This window comes from Syngnathus floridae, chromosome 22, assembly GCF_059516105.1.
Source record: "Syngnathus floridae isolate MCC-2025c chromosome 22, RoL_Sflo_1.0, whole genome shotgun sequence".
In the NCBI taxonomy this organism is placed as follows: Eukaryota; Metazoa; Chordata; class Actinopteri; order Syngnathiformes; family Syngnathidae; genus Syngnathus; species Syngnathus floridae.
The window spans coordinates 2,281,436-2,298,758 of NC_142434.1; the positions used below are offsets into that span (position 1 = coordinate 2,281,436).

At 40.8% G+C, this 17,323-nt stretch overlaps 1 long non-coding RNA gene across 7 annotated transcripts in view; it reads left to right on the forward strand.

Moving 5' to 3' along the window:
- Positions 1–17,323, forward strand: part of LOC148379136 (uncharacterized) — an 86,185-nt gene that overhangs the window by 19,435 nt on the left and 49,427 nt on the right. The gene's annotated exons all lie outside the window — the stretch shown is intronic.

Genomic DNA, 17,323 nt, shown 5'->3' on the forward strand with positions numbered 1-17,323 from the left:
ACAATGTGAGCGTGACAGATCTGGCAGGGGTATTCTACTCCTCTGTGACCTTGCCAAATAGTGTGACATCAAGATTACATTAAAGGGCAATTGAAGACAAATGGAACGTCTCCTCCAATTAAAAGCAACCGAGTCGTCGCGAGCACCCTTAATCCTGCATAAATACTCTTGGTAATCGAATTGCCCTAGCTCAAATTTCCCGGGTTACGTTCAATGCTGCAAGTGTTCACGCAGACGATAAATCGCCGTATCTTTTGCCTTGATCACATCATCTTTGACCCTGAACTCTGCCCGGCGACTCTTTGCAGGCGGTTGTTACCCTTGTCCTGACCTCGCCCTGTCACAGTCCTATCACATTCCGGTCTGATGCAGGCCCCAAAGCGATAAGAGACTAGCGGCACGGTTGCGTTATCGGTCTTTTAACTTAGAGCCTTTTATTTATCGTATGGGAAAATGAAGCTTCATATTTGCTTCATGAACCACTTTTATTTGTTCAATGTTATGTTATGTTCAATGACTGGCTTAAACCCTTAAATTCAGCGACTAGTGCCATCTAGAGGACTCAAAACCAAAACTGGTTCATGAAGCAAATTTGAAGCTTCATTTTCCCATCACCACTTCTTACTCGGCTAACATACAAAAAAAAATAATCACAGTTCACGAAACTCTCATCTGTCCATTGCAACGCAATCACTTACCCTATTTGCCCTTTTTCGGTTCATTTTCATTTGCGTGTTCAGTCTTGAGCCGTATTTTCCGGTACATTGTTCCATAATAAATAAACATCAACTGGGCCTCTGTTTAGCCCACTTCAGTTGAGCACTAATCAAGTGTGCAGTGGTCATCGAGATTAGTCACTTTTGGAAAGCGAGGGCCGTAAAAAGGAACCCTCACCATAATGGCGGGATGTTGAGATCTGTGTGAAGTGCCCCTCCTTGTGAGATTTGTTTAGCAAGCTTGGCATTTTTTCTTCATGTCTCTCAAACTGCAATTTGCACATTTCTTTCCTGCTACGATGGAAGCCGGTTTCTTAAAAATGCTGAACTGAACATGAAGAAAAATAATTGAATATGTTTGCTCCTCCTGCCTCATTTCAACCACAGGCATAAACAAAAAAATGTCACTGTTGTGAGTTTTAGGAGGTCGTACAGTTGTTTTCATTCAGCCTCAAACACACACAACCTGTTTTTATTTGCCTCTTCTCTGGGTGCCACCACAATTTGGCAGGTGGTGCTAGTTGTGAGTTCCATTAGGGAAAGAAAAAAAAATCTATAAAAGCAACTAAACAAGAAGTGTGGGCTGCCTTGCATTCTGCACAGGATAATAGAATTGCAAGTATGATAAGGCTCTTGCATAACCTCCCACGTAGAGGTGCTGCCGAGTTCATTTCTGAATTTAGAATTGGACATCTGGCACATCTTTATGTATTGCTGTTCAGTAAATGTGGTAAATTGTAGAATAGTCAAAGGATTGGATCGGATTGTATTAGTTTTAATCCAAGATTAGGGTTAATTATTTTGATCCAGCAGATTGGGTTGAAGATTGGATTTAATCCTCAATCCAATATGCTAAGTATATAAAACATTGGCTCGGTCCCTTTTGGATGCATTTCTGTGTTATTTTCTATTATATTACCGTATTTTCCGACTATAAAGCGCATCTAAAAACCTAAAATTTTCTCAAAAGCCGCTTTATAGTCCGGTGTGCCTTATATATAGACCAAATTCCTAAATTTTAAACTGGCCCAAAGCATTGTGTCATGAAATCAATCATAAGTGGCCCGCTGAAGACTATGAATTGTGATTATAAAGTAATTTGTTGCACCTGAAGTTGAAATAAAAAAGAAAAACTGGAGAATGATTTGATTTTGGGTTAAAAATCTGACATGATGGTGCGCCTTATAGTCCGGTGCGCCTTATATAAGGACACAGTTTTTAAATGGGCCATTCATTGAAGGTGTGCCTTATAGTCCGGAAAATACGGTGTATATATATGTACCTATAGTTTATATTAATTTATTTTTTCTCTACTTTAGCTTATTTTTGACCCAGCATTTTTTCGTATCAATCCAATTATTGCGGCACAAAGCAACATTGGCACCTAAAAAAATTCCCCCACAACCAAACTGAAATATTGCACAGGAATGACCCAGTTGGTTCTGGACAGGTCCTTCCATTTATTATCAACACTTGTGTCCTCGTGAAGTATCCTCTTGGCTGCAATTTACCGGGCTTCTTGTATCATCTTGCTAGATGTATTATCCCTGTTAAGCCTAATTACTTCTGGAGTGTGTGCGTGTTTGGGTCATTGCGGGATTTGGACCCTGCAGCTACTAAAGATAATAAGAAAAATGGCCGCCACCGTACAACGCAGGGGAGGTATTTCTTAAGAGTCAAGATGAAGGCATAAAGATGAAGAGACTTCCTTCAACCTCGGGTTCTTCCGTCCTTCGGTGGTCATGGAGCCTCAGGTCCGAGATGGCCTTAATGAGCTTCCGCTGTGTTGTCAAATTTTGAAGTCAGACGTTCCCGCTTATCTCAACGTCATATTTTTACTCACCCGCTAATATCTCAGGCTAAATAATAAATCGCTTCCATGAGTGACTCTGAATATTTTTCACCTACTCAACATTAAAGAGGTGTAAAAATAGACGGCAGTTGTATAAATTAACACCAAAAAATGCACGCAATGAGCCAGCAAGATGCTTCGACTCCCCGGCTGTCCCTTGTTTTCTTTTTTATTATCCCGAGCCCGATTGTGCATTGAGAGGAAGTTGCATTTAAATCCCTCATTATCCCTCTTCTCGGAGATGTGTGTTGTTTTCCTGTCACGGCCGTGTGTTCTCACTTTAAATAAACACGGGAGATGGAGACGTTTGATTGGCTGAATGAAATGATCAGACGGCGCCCGAGGCCTAGCTTGGACAGACGTTGTCAGGTGATGCGTTTTTGCTTCCGTGGAGGTTTGCGATCGTGGATGACATGAGTGCAATCTATGTTTAGCATGTTAAAGGTATGATGGGATAATCACACACACACAAGCTTGTGGCAGGTTCTAAAATGGCAGATGCAAAAATGCGATGGGGAAGTTTTCTACGCCGCCACGTGCAGTGTGTTTTATTTATCTGCATTCACACGTGCTGACTTTCTGATTAGGCTTGCGTCGCTCTAGCTAGCAGCCTTTTTTGTGATGTTTTTTTTTCTTCCACTAAATAAAAAATAAATGAATAAATAAATAAAAGGATAGTAGAATATAGTATACGATAACAATAACACGTTTAATAATAATCATAATCATAAATTGATGTAGGATAACTGTTAGTACACATCACAAAAATTAAATTGTTAAAAATATATATATTTACCATTTTTCTCAAATTTTTAAAATAAATGTTCCGCGATATCATTTTTTGAAATAAAAACTAAAAAAAGTATTTAAAAAAATGGTCCTAAAAGTGCTTTTTTATTAAAAAGATTAAATACATATTCAATGTAGTCTAGCTTTTAAATGATTTAAAATATTTAAATAAAAAGTGGTCACCTTTTAAATTAAGGATCATTTTAAAAAATATGACTACTTTGCCTTTCCATTTCTCTTGTGCCACGTCCATTAACCGAATACCCCCCCCCCCATCACTTGCACCTTCAACTCAAGGACACCTGGCCAACATTTACTAGCACATTGATGACTTTACCGTCGACATTATAACCACCTCCCACCCTTCCTCCATCTCCTGCCCCTCCTCCATCAGGTCGTGCTCTTTTTGTATGGCGGTGTAATTAAGCACGCAACAGGAAGCGGCACAGCATCCAACTTCCAAGCTCGCCCTGGAAAGAGACGACCCGCCGTGACGGCGTCACGCCAAAACCATCTGCTCCTTTTTCATTTAGGGAACAAATTACACGTGAGATAAAGTAGATGCTGATTGTCTTGTCACATTTCCAGACACACCTTAGTCACTTTGATTAAGGTAACAAATGTTTTTAGTGGCTGCTATCAATACTATTTTCTCAAATGTATTGGAATTTTTTTTTTTTAAAGTTTCAATGTAGCCTGAGGAAATGTTGCATTTTTCCCCGCTTTGATTTTTGACATCCCCTTCATATCTTTGCTGGAGGCTGATGGTTATTTGATGAGGAATATTTCAAAGAACTATAAAACCTTTTTTTTTTTTTTTTCCCAAGCGCTATTTACAAAATGCGAGCGAATAACCCGACGTGGAAGGACGTTTCATCACGCAGACATTGCACGATCGGTTTCAAAAACCTCCGCGTTCCCTCCGAGTCAAAACAGGACGACAATTCATCCGTTTCCTTTTTAAAAGCGCCTCGCTCTCTCTCAGGGCCGTATTGAAAAGATGCTCCGGGCTTTCCCCCAGCAATGCACCAAGCCCAGGGCCTCCTGGGAAATATTTTATTCAGGCAGCACCAATTTGTGTACTCCCTCAGAATTGCACGTACAAAGTACAGGTTTTCATTGCAAAGGCTTTGTTTTTCTCCGATATCATATATTCATTCATATTCAATTCCGTACTTCAAAGAGCAAAATTACGTTGAGCTAATTGATCATTACTAGCATAAATGTCTACAAAATGCTACTCATAGAGGGTGCTAAAATCATTTAAAGTACTAGTAGGTCAAACTAGGGAGTATACTTTGCATGGTCGACACAAATAAACACAAGGCTTGCCCTCCATCAAATCTTTTTTTGTCACTATCCAGAGAACGGTGATTATCCTGCAAACACACACACGCACACATTATCTAGCCCGAAGGTTCCGCCTCATTAGACTCGTGCACGTGCCAGAGCACCTTGTTCTCCGCCGAGCCTCCCAAACAGAGACCCTTACTGGAGTTAATGAAGTGGAAGTCCCCTGGCATTGCCAAGGCCCTTGAACACATCGTCGGGTGTTCTCTACATCTCCACATGTGAGGGGCGCCACTCAGAGACGTTGTGTCGTTTGATTTGAGTCATTACAAGGTGCGAATGTCGTATTTCACACTTTTTGCCTTTTGTATAGCAAAAAGGAAAATCCATTTTTGACTTAATGACAAGGCAAGGAAGACACTTGCTTGTAGGTAATTGCAACATATGAATTTTATTGCTAGCTTAAGCTCAAGGATTTAATAAATTTTTATTTATTAGTATTTATTTATTATTATTTATTTGTTCTTTTATTTATTTTTATTTTATTTATTTACTTTTTTTTAAATGACACGTTAGCTTTGAAAATACTCGCCGACGTACGGTTCAAGTTGTCGGCTCGGCTCGATCAGAGACTTTTGCTCCGAGAGTCTCAATCGCACAGTGGATTTGTTCTACTTCGACTACTTTAATCTGGGCGAACAGCTGGAGCGCACAAAGATGTGCGCGAGTGTCAAAAAATATATATAAATAAATAAATCATAAGGCTTTTGCTTCAGCTCCTTTCTGTCTTCAACATAAAAACGGGCTCGATTCTGTTTCAACGGTGACATCAAGCGACCTGACACTGAGAATCTAAGAGAAATGATTTCCTGAAGGGCTGAGCTGTCCTATATTTTCCAGTAATTGTAAAATGGCCAAGCAATCAGCAGGCGAGAGGTGTCCGGCACAAAAGCAAGGCCTTTCTATCATGAAACTCATCTCTCTTGGGTGTTCACTGATCAGCGAGCGTAGAGCAGACGGGAAAGAAGGACAGTAGGCATCTGTGCTGGAAAGCTGTTTTCTTTCCTTTTTTTTTTTATTCCGAAACATCCCTCAGGTGCGGCAGTCACTTATTATAGAGCACAAAATTGCCTAATGTGCTTATTCCTAGTGCTAATGCAGCAGGCAAACAGGAAGGCTGCCTATTGCTCTCCAAGGGAACGTCGTACAGTACAACAAGACCTGTAAGCACTTTGGAAGTAATTAGATGGCGAGAGTGCAATTGAAAGCTTTTTTGTTCGAGGAGGAACCGGCGCTGCTTTTATGCTGCTTTAAAAAAAGCTACAAAGCAGCAAAAATGCTGTACTGTCTTTTTGTGGGATTTTTTTGGGGGGTGATGGTTTTATTGCTAGACAGCTGAAGGGAGTGATGAGAATGGAAGGAGGGAAAGCTACTGGAGGTCATGCTGGTTTCAAAAGGTCACATTGCCTCAGACAGTCAAAATAAAAATGGAAAAGATAATATTTCAAATCGCAATTTCAGAAACAATACAATCGAGAAAACATCCATTTGTCCAAATATAAGAAAAAGAATATATAAATTAAAATGTATATGAATAAATATATTTAAAATATATATAAATAAATTAAAAATCTGCTCCGAAATGTGCTCACGTTTCACAAAAAATAAAATAAAATTAGAAAAAAAATCAGTTTTCGCATTGTGACCAACTTGGTTGCACATTCAACCATATTTATTTATTTACAATTACTTATATATTGTTTAAGATGAAATATAATATAATAAAATTAAAAGTAATACATTTAAAAAAAAATTACCCTACTGATGAAAATGTAATGCAATGAGTAGTCCTGAACACAGCCACTTTCCCATTTCTCAGGGGTGTGCGCACTAATGCAACCCCATTTATTTTCACTTCCCTGCCCTAAAAGATGTAATCTGTAAACATTTATTTGTATCGTACACATGAATTCTGCTTGCTTTCCAACACAGCACAATTTCAGCATGCCGCTGTGATGAGCCCACTATTTACATTTCCGTGACCTCCGAGTGACTTGAGCATGTGTGTATGTGTGTCGGCTGCGAATATTCCGGAAAATAATTTGCATGTCTTTGTCTGCGTTGTGTTAGTGGATATTGTTGCCGCATAAATGGCCGCGCCTGTCTGTCAAGCGACATTAGCCGTAATTACCCGGAAGAAAAAGATTCCCCGGGGCCAATGCGCACTCTTGGAACAACATTCAGACGAGGCATCTTCTTAATTGACTCCTTGTGTTGCGTCATGTGTACTGTGAGAAAGTGAAAGCACCTTTTGATGAGTTTGCCGGCCATCCTTACCGCAGGCGCTTTTCTTTGCTCCCAATCATCTTCAAGGAAATGATATATGGTGCGGCGTGCGGACGCTTAAGTACGTCAGCGGAATTTTACATTCCAATTTGCATGAATTTAATGTCAAGACGGCGTCTGGGCTGTTATGTATGCAATTAATAAAACGATGAGAAGACAAAAGCAATCAGCGGAGAAACAATTAGAGATTAACTCATTCAGTGCCATTGACGGTAATAATTTGATCATCGGGAAAGTATCGTGTTTAACCACAAGTTGATTAGATCTCTTCATTTGGTGTAAATGTGACAAATGAGAAAAGTTTAAATCCAGGAACGTCATTCCACAAGATGGAGATAATTATCTGAGAATAATTATCAGTCCAAATTGTGTCATCGTTTGATGTGCGCTTCAAAGTCTTGCTCTCCAGCGACGTCGCCCGGAATAAGCCGCGAGCTCGGCGGACTTTATTTTGCTTGAGCTTCGGACCACCCGGCAAGCAAATGATGTTCCGGGAAGAAATGCACACCGTGGCGCCTGTCATACGATGGAGAAGATGGATGCTCAGGTCGAGGGTCATATGACGGCAGAATAGTGCAGGTGGAGGAGGGAGGGGGGAGCAACTCCCAATTCCGTCTAGGCCAATTGATGAGTTAGGGGTCTTGAAAGGGCGGAGAGAAAGAGCATGGCTGTGAAATACAAATCATTAATGGCCGCCTTGGGAGCAACCAAGAAGAGTTGCAACGCTTCATTTGTTAGCTTATTGCTGATAAATAGGTACCTACTGAGAATCATGCACGGTGGATCAATCGATTATTGCTATCGAGAAATATAAATAGTGGTCAGATACAAAAAAAAAGTTATCTCTATGATCGCAGAATATTTTTTTAAATTAAAGACAATTTGTAATTTTAATTTTCTTGACGGGCCACGTAAAATGATGTGGCGGGCCGTATCTGGCCCCCGAGCCTTAGGTTTGACACCCTGACCCGTCCTGCTGTTTGTTGCCGCCTTATTTTCCGAGTTTGAATCTCCAGGTCCTTGTTTTGAAACCTGGCACTGCATGACTCAAAGCGATCTCTCTCCTGATTAACCTCAGCATCCATCATGATAGACGTCGTGCAGCGTTTCGGAGAAAAAATAAATAAAAGCACGCCACAGCAAAAAAAAAAAAATCAAAATAAATCCTCCACGCTCTTTAAACGCATCAGTCACGCGTCTTCTCATCAAGTATGATTCTGGGTCTTTCCTAGAACTGAGAAAGGAGGGGACGTCAGAGGCGAAAAAAGCAGCAGCGGCAATCTTTAATTTAAACTTGTGCATATTATTAATGCAAACATCTCGACGGAGCGAGCGGCCTTTGAATTATTCGGCTTTTTATTCTTCGCTAAAACGCCGGCGCGCACAACAAACTCGCTCTCGGATCGAAAATTCCTTTTCCCCAGTCACGTGTGTCTATTTCTATCCTTTTCCATTTGCGCAAGCCATCAACGTGACCTCAGGTTGACCTGACCTTTTTTTTTTTTTTTTTACATTTAATGGAACTTTGTATAACCCAAGCGTACGTCTACTGAAATCACGTTTAATGAAAGCGGTTGTCCAGCGTTGACAAATTAGTCCTACTTTTTTTTATTGTAAGAAATTATACAATAGCATCTTTAATCTTTGGCACCAAGTTGCAAAACAAATATAAACGCTCCAGTTGGTTATTACATTATTGATTAGGAGAGTATTGGACTATGAACAATCTCTTACAGCCAAAACACCATTGATTTTTTTTTTTTTTTTTTTCCCCCTCAAGAGGCAACTTCAACACAATGCAGATGAATTCCATTCCATTAATTTCCATTCTTTCAGTCATTTTTTTTCCCTCCAGTGGTCTCTTTCTTTCCATTTCCTCCCAATAATATGTTGTGACCGCCTTTCAGGATTGCACGGCTTAGACAAGCCCCTTTTATGTGGCCAAACTTTTTTTTTTTTTGGCCTTTGTTCGATAGAAAAGTTTAATTTCAAGCCACCGTGGTTCCTGCTATCTTTCTCCACCAGGAGAGCGCTTGAAAGGAAAGAAAAAGCAAGTGTTTTTGTTGTTACTTGAGGGCGGGAGCTTCAGATGGCACGCTGCAAGAGCAGAGCAGAAGTGATAATTGCAAAACAACAAACCACAGCGCTTTAAACGAATCAAACTAATTAGTAGCTTAGTGCCAGGGTTGTTTGGTTACACATCTGACAGGCTCGTTGAAGACCTCCACATGTATCGTGTATTTCTTTTAAGGGAATTATGTTCACATTCAACCCACTTTCGGTTGCAATCACCATCGCGACGTGTTAGAACGCAATTTTCGGTTTGATTCGGTTCGATTCAACCGGATTCAATTTGCATTATCGAGGGGATCATTATTAATAATTATTTTAATTATTTTAACAAATCTCCTCTCCTAATTTTTAGCAGTGAATGAGTTAAATCGTGCTCACAGTCCGTTTGATTCGGTTCGATTCAACGGGATTCAATTTGCAATATCGAGGGGATCATTATTAATAATTATTCAAATAATTTCAACAAATCTCTTCTCCTAATTTTTAACAGTGAATGAGTTAAATCGTGCTCACAGTCCGTTTGATTCAGTTTGATTCAACGGGATTCGATTGCAATATCGAGGGGATCATTACTAATTATTCCAATTATTTTAACGAATCCCTCCTGTGTCCTTTTCTGTAACTCATTATTGACGGCTATAGATGTCAAATTTTTAACTGGGCCAGCAGTGAATGAGTTAAACGGTGCTCACGGTCATAACGCTAATGCATAATGTCTCGTCGTGCCCCATCGGCGACGATGTTAACCAGTGTCGTAATCACAGCACAGAGCATCGGCATCGTAATGGCCTTTATTGACTCTTCATTTCCGCTGGAATCTCTCCGAATTGTCTCTTGGGGCTTTTTGGCCTATTTTCCCTTAAATTGTCATTACAACTTGTACTATCTCTTTCCGCTGAATTGTCACCGTGTTTAAGATGGATGGATATTCAAATAACACAAGCCCTTCTGGGGAAGCCATTATGTGACATTCTTCAATTATCTTCTATCTGCTGCTTCATGCCGCACATCCTAATATGGACATTATTATTTTTTTCTGTTTCTACAAAAGGCCAAGCCTCATATCTCTGCTGGGTATACGCCGGCAGGCTAGCTCGACGCACAATGGGGCTAGCGGTATGTCCGGGTGCGCGCCGAGCCAGAATCGATACAACAAAGGTCATCGCTACTGTGAACGTAGCTCAGCCAAAATTCTCTATTCATAGTACGTGCCGCGTCTGGAGAGAACAAGGTGAGAAACATGTTGTGCTACATCAATAAATCCAGGCTACGGCTCTTTAGCGGCCATGTTTTACAATCTTGTATCTTATTTAGGATGGATCAGATGGGGTCATAGTTTTATCTTTGTTCATGGAGCGTATACAGACCTAAAAATCTTGCAAAAAAAATTTATTAAGTGGCACTCAAGGGAGGCTTTGCAAAGTGTAAAGACTTTTTTTTTTTTTAGACATCTGCTCTGGTAATCCACGTTGCCAAGGATATCCAACACCAAAGTTGGGAATTTATTTTTTTGTGAGGACGCAGCGAGAATCGTGCAAAATGTAACACGCTATAGCACGCCAGTGAAATCGCAAGGTGTCCGCCATCTGCGTGCGTGACCCGGCCAAATGCTCGGACGTCATCATCATTATCGGCGAAGCCGCATCAATCTCCATCTGTTTATAGCCCTGAGACAGAGATTTGATTTTCATCCACACATTTTACGGGTCGTATTTAAATCTCTGGAGATGCACGAAGATGTGTATTTATTTTTTTTAGCGAGTCTCCGTACAGTGAAGCATGTCCATCTGTCGTCAGATGGCACATCTGATGCGGTCTTGATATTTTCCTCTTATCTACCCCCTTCAAATATCTGACGTAAATTTTCCATTGAGTCGTTTAAAATCGAATTCAGCATTTTCCAGGAAACGTAGGCGGCTTTCAAAAGTGATGCACCAACAACTCAATCTATAGTGTCTCCCATGATGAGGGATCTGGCCTTCTGGTTCTTTTATTCCATTACGGCGAAGCTGATGGGAAAAAAAAAACTTCCGCTCATCTCTAGAATAAGATTTGGATTGATTAAATGCCATTCTTGCCAGAGAGCATCATCGGGGTTGACCCATGTGTTGCCTCCTATGGATGGATTCACTCCTGACTGGGGGACTGAAGATGGAGGAAGTTGGAGTGGGGAGCTGAGAGAAGAGGGAATATTAATGTATCGCGAGATGGAGAGAGAAGGGAAACTGGGTGATTGTGGGTGTAGAAAGGGAAAAAGTGAAAGAGATCAGCCAATGTGTGTCTGTCTGGCTCGGAAAAGACATCATTAAGAGAACCGGAGATCTTCTGGGTTCACACAGCCACGGAGGTTCACTTCCATCCCGCCTGTCAATCAATTTGGTTAATTTACCTCAGTTTCCAGGCTCCATTTGGGGGAGGGTTGAGGGGGGGCTCAGCTTGACCCGCCAAAAGTTACGTCTAAATGGAACGGACGGCTGAGAGACTCCTGGAGAACGCATGCCAGTCAATAGGCCGGTGAGGCGACACTGATGATGATGCTAGGAGATGGCCGAACTTAAAAGGACTTGTTTAGGTATGCAGGGAGAGCGAGACTGAGGGAGGAGATGTGATGGGAAGGAAATGAAAAATTGAAAAGAAGCCCTTACCCCAGGGGGAGGGGATGTAAACGAGTGACCACAGCCTGAAGGAAGGGATGCTGTGTGGCGGGGCTCACTACAACATGCACATGTTTTTCTCGTGTTTCCATGTGTGGAGACATGATGGCGATAGCTACGGCTGGCTAAAAAAATCTTGGTCGGTGGAAAATAAAAAATAAAAATAATAAAAAATATTAAAAGAATAATAATATAAGGAAAAATAATACAAATCATGAAAATAAGAAAAATTCTTGGGCAGTCGAAAATAAAAATAATAGAAAATAATGAAAATATTAATAATAATAAAATAATACAAATCATAAAAATAAAAAATATATAATAATATGTTTAAAACAATTTGACTGACCAAAGTGTGTCCAGTAATTAGCAACACAGGTCTTCCCATCTTCTAATCAGCCAGTCAACCTATTGAAACGGTGACAACCACTAACTGGATTAAAAAAATGGGATGGCTTGGTTAATTTGGTACACCCAAAATGCATGAATCAAATTCCAGCGACTGCTGGAAACGCTGCTATAAACATGACATGCGTTGGCACTCGGTCACCATGAGGCTGCACTCTGAGGGATGGTGCAAGCAAGGGGGGGGGGGGGGGGGGGGAGAATATATGATGCCGTGCAGAAGTGATTACCCGGCACGGAGCTGAGGGATGAGAGCCAAGCGGCTATTTTATTTTGCCAATTGAAGTGTGCAAATGGAAATGTCAGAGTGGCTGGAAAACTAATGAATCTGATCGGAGCGATGCCACCTCTCTCATCCAATGCCTGATCAATTGCCATTGTCTTCTCCCCGCCGCCGATGCCCGTCGTTATTTTTTAGATTGTTGTCTCCTCGGCAGCGGCTACTTGCCGGTGAAATTTCCAATCACGATAAAACATAATCGATCTACGGCGGCCATCGATGCTTTGCATCCTATACTTACACGTCTTGACTGAAAAGAGATTTTTTAAATTAGGCTCGGCCATTGCCAGGGTTTAAAAACAAAAAATCTAATTTCTTTCATAACCTTGGAATATTTTTGTCCTGGCATGGCCTCCATTTTTGCCCACGGTGATCAATATTTGTCACACTTCAATGGTGGCATCAATTTTGAAAACATATCCCTTTGTTTTGCTCGGGGAGTCGCACATGTCCGCCCGGCAACAAAAAATCACTCGCATCCCTTCGCTTGTTCAGTCACTCTAAGACTTCCGGCGCTACCTCCGAAGTGCCTTCAATATCACGCGGCGTGAACATCACCCACTTTGGATTGTTCGACTATGAAAACACGGCGGCGGCCGGATGACAAAAAGAAAAAAAATAAATAACAGCTGTTGGAGTGATGGAAAAAAAAACACAACAATTCAAGCATATGATGGAGTTGAAATAGAGGGACAAAGTTTTGAGTGAAGGAACTTAAACGGTGAATTTTAAAGATGCCATCTGAATGTGACACTAATATAGTTCAGGCTTCTTAGCTCGGAGAGTAATTCTGTTTCTTTGATTGATTTTACCTCACTCACCTTGTTAACTCAGGATTTTTTTTTTTTTACGTCAGTGAAGGAGTTAATCCCACGATGTGGCTCTTTTCTCCATTTTGACACCCAGCGTTTGAAGCCAGCAGAGACAACTCTGACCTAAAAAAAACATTTTCCGAAACAAGAACCCCCTAATGACCCCCGCGGTCCTTGACATCAAAAAGCAGTTCCTCGTTATCACCCATGTTCGTTTCTCCCGACGTCTCTTTTGGCGCGACTGTCGGAATATGTAAATAAAAGGCTTCTAGTTGGAATCATGACGTTTTGTTTTTTTTCTTGCTATGTTGATCTTCTGTAGCGAGCCTTCCCCAAAACTAAATGGCATCTTTTCATTGCCTCGAGGTGGGATCATTTGTTACCCGGGACAGTAATGAAGATGGCAGTATCGGAGAGTCCCGATTAACAGCATGCCATTTATTTTGTTTTGTTCCCTCCAACAAGCTATAATCCAGAAACATCCTCGCCGATGCCGACATTATGCAGACTAGCCGATTGTTAGCCACCCCGCTGCCTTCATTTCCCATGTAAATACTCCGGTGTCATTATTTATGCTGAAATCAATTATCATCAGTCAGAAATGGTCGTTCCGTTTCACGACGGAGGAAGAAAAAGACACTAGAGGACGGGATAAAAAAAAAAATCAGTGGGAAACAGAAGGAATCTATCAAAAGTATAATGAAGATCAAAAGCAGGATGGTGGTTACAGTTTGCAGGGAAGCGTGTAATGAACTGAAGGCTTGTTTAGTGGCTGGCGCCTGCAAGCTGCGCACGCTGCGCACGGCGTGAACTCGTGCAGTTACCTTTCAAAGCCACCGGTGGGCCGGCAGGATGATTGATGGCGGTGCGCCGCCATTTGTGTTCATTTGCCGTGTTCGACTAAGTTTAAAATATCGCTGTAAACAATCCTGACAGAAAAGGGCCTGACGCGGATATTTCTTCCTGATTGCTTTGTGGGGAGAAAAAATACAGAATAGCGACTCTTGTTGTTTTCACTTTTGATTTGTTTACAAATGAATTCATGGTTTTGAAATCAGACATGACTGTTTTTAAAAGATAAATAAAAAAATGCTAGCAACGTCCGAACACAGATAAAGTCGACGCAGGATTTGTCTTAGCGGGCCACATAAAATGATGTGGCGGGCCGTATCTGGCCCCCGAGCCTTATGTTTGACACCGATTGATTTACACTGAGATTGATGTGTTGCTTTGTGAATTGCACAATTGTCCTGAGCGTAATTAGCTTAAGTCGCTGGGAGCGAATGACAATGGTGATGCTTATCCTCGGTGCATCTGTACAATGTGTCTTGATGACTTTGCAGCACAGATTGTGATGATGGCTGGCATTGCAGGTCTTCCATCCTCCTCAAATATGATCCATTCGTACTCCAACAAAGCAAGGCTGCTCTCATTGTGTTCAAGAAAAAAAGAAAATAAAGCCACCTGTCATGATGGAGAAAAGCCTCGAAGTTAGTACACAACGTTGATTAAAACGCAATGTGGACGAAAGATACATTCCGGTTTGAAAAATCAATGAGTTTTCCCAAATGAAAACATTATCGCGTTTGCAGGCGTTGGTTAATTACTTTTTTATGTTAGCTTCTCGCCTGTGCGTGCAACCGATTAGAGTTGCTGAATTACTGCAAATTAGAAGCAGTATGGAAAGTACGGTTTAATTGTGCCGCCTCAGCCTGACTAACTTCATTGCTTTCATTTTGATTTTTTTTTTCTAAATCATAATCATTTTTTTAATTCAGACTGTGACTCCATTTTCTTTTAAATCATAATTATTTAGTTTTTTTTTTTAATCCACTCAGGATTTTTAAGAATATTTTCGATTAATCGAGTAATCGGATAGAACATGCTTTCCTTTTTTGTTTTTTTAAAAAAACTAAGACATTACTCAACCATTAATAGTGCAAACATAAAATACCCTTTCTAATCGGATTATTCCAATTACCCGATGAATCGTCTCAGCCCTGACTTTCAGCTGTGTTACTTTTTAACAATAGCAACCTCGATTCATACATCAATTATTATCTAGGACGAAAATCTGCTTATGCAGATCCAGTAGCGGAAAGTCCTGTCACTGCTTCTACCAACGAGATTTTAATATGCACTGATGATGAATATCAGCCTCCGCAGCACTAATGAGCCTGATGGGTGCAACCTACAGTGAGGAGCACATCCATATATTTTACGCCAATTTAGGAGCGAGGACTTCCTCTCCTCCTCATCTTTCGTTCCTAATTCTCATTAATCATCATTTGAGCACACGCGTGTGCATCGCTCGTTAGTCGCCGCATTGATCTGACCCAAAGTCGGGCTCGGCTCGTCATGGAGGAAGAAGATATGTAATCTATTAGTAGCCAGCTGCGGCTATGTTTGAGAACCACGCTTCCAATTAGTGGAAAAGCCCTCCGTGGAGTAATATCATTCAATCTTTTTTTTTTCTTTTAGTCCCAGCAAGAGTGATAAGACTGCGGCCATCAATATGTTATCTTAGGAAGCTCTTATTTGCTTCCAAATATGGAGCTGCAGGTACTCATGGACTGAATGTGACAGCCCGTCATTTTCATCTGTATGTTGACACCTTGTGAGGAATATTTATGCAAAGGGAAACACTTAAGAGGCCCTGGCAAACAGATATGCACCAACAGCCCCCAGTGGATATTTGATGAGCTCTGACAAATCTGCTGTGACAGCCTGTCTCGACTTTTCTGGATATACGCCGCATTGTGTGTTTGCAATCAAAGTGTAGCGGTTGATTTAGCAAAGGTTGGTGCGCCTGGAAGAAAAATTTTTTGCTGACGCAGGCGTTTTTGGAAGTGCCTTTAGAAATGATTGCCACCTCGCTGGTCAGTAATGCAATTTTGTAGCTTTTTGAAATCTATATTTGTAGGGTTAGGGTTAGGGTAAGGCGTTGGAGTCAAACCTGAAGCCCGGGGGCCAGAAACGGCCCGCAACATAATTTTATATGGCCCGCCAAGACAAATTACTGTCGTTAGTAAAATTACAAATTGAGATATTGCTCATCATTTTTATTCCCGTTCATCTCTGATTACATTTATTATGATTCATAGCTCGAAGCAATATCAGATTGTGTAAATATATGATACAAGTTTAAAAGTCTATGGCTTCCATGAGGCCAATCCATTTTTACTGTGCCATTAAAAGCAATCGGGGCTTTTGTTATTGCTATTCATAGGTCATCTGCTTTTTTTCCCAGCGCCCATAAAGGACTCTTAAAAGCCAGCAATAGTGTGAGCAGCAGGACTGTAAATGCATGTTGACATTTCACTTCTCATTTGAACGTGGGCGCCTGTAGCTACACTAGCTGACCTACCAGGAAGTTTGTAACTTTAATAAGTGTATAATTCAAAGGTATAAAAAATGCCTGAGGCCGTTGGAATGTTCTTTGTGATTTTTCGCAGCTATCACATTTTAAATTCAGGGGTGGCTTGAAATAATCTTAAAAAATTGGGCCATTTGATTCAGGTTAATTCTTATTCAATTCATTAATTATATTTTATTCATTTATTTATTTTCTGTGTATTTTTTTTATATTTATAAATACACCGCTGGACACTTACCTGCTCCCCACGGTCATCAAATTGCAAGCCCCCCCCCTCCCGTGACAACGATCCTTGCAAAATAAAAAAAAAGAATCTGCACTAATCGGCGTGGTACGACCCGTTCCATAATCTCCCATTTTATATCAGCCTCGGTGCAGATTTGTCTTTTAGGTGATTTGGGTGGTAAAAATAACTAAAGACGCAGCGAGAAGACGCATAATTTTCTCATCCTGGCAGCAGATTAAAGGGTGACTGCTTCTTTTCACGTCGGATTTCAGTTAAATCCGGAAAGGGTTTTATTTTTTTCTTAATATAGGTTGCTCAGACTATAAAAATAAAAAAACAGCCACCGATACATGCGAGTGTCGAGGAAAGCATCCATTTTTATCACGTTAAAAACGATTATTTCATATCAGGTCTTTCATCGCTTACTGGGTTTGTACTTTTTTGGAGTGCACAGTTGCAGTGTGATCCAGGCATTACCTGAGGAGTGGCCCGTGTCATATTTTA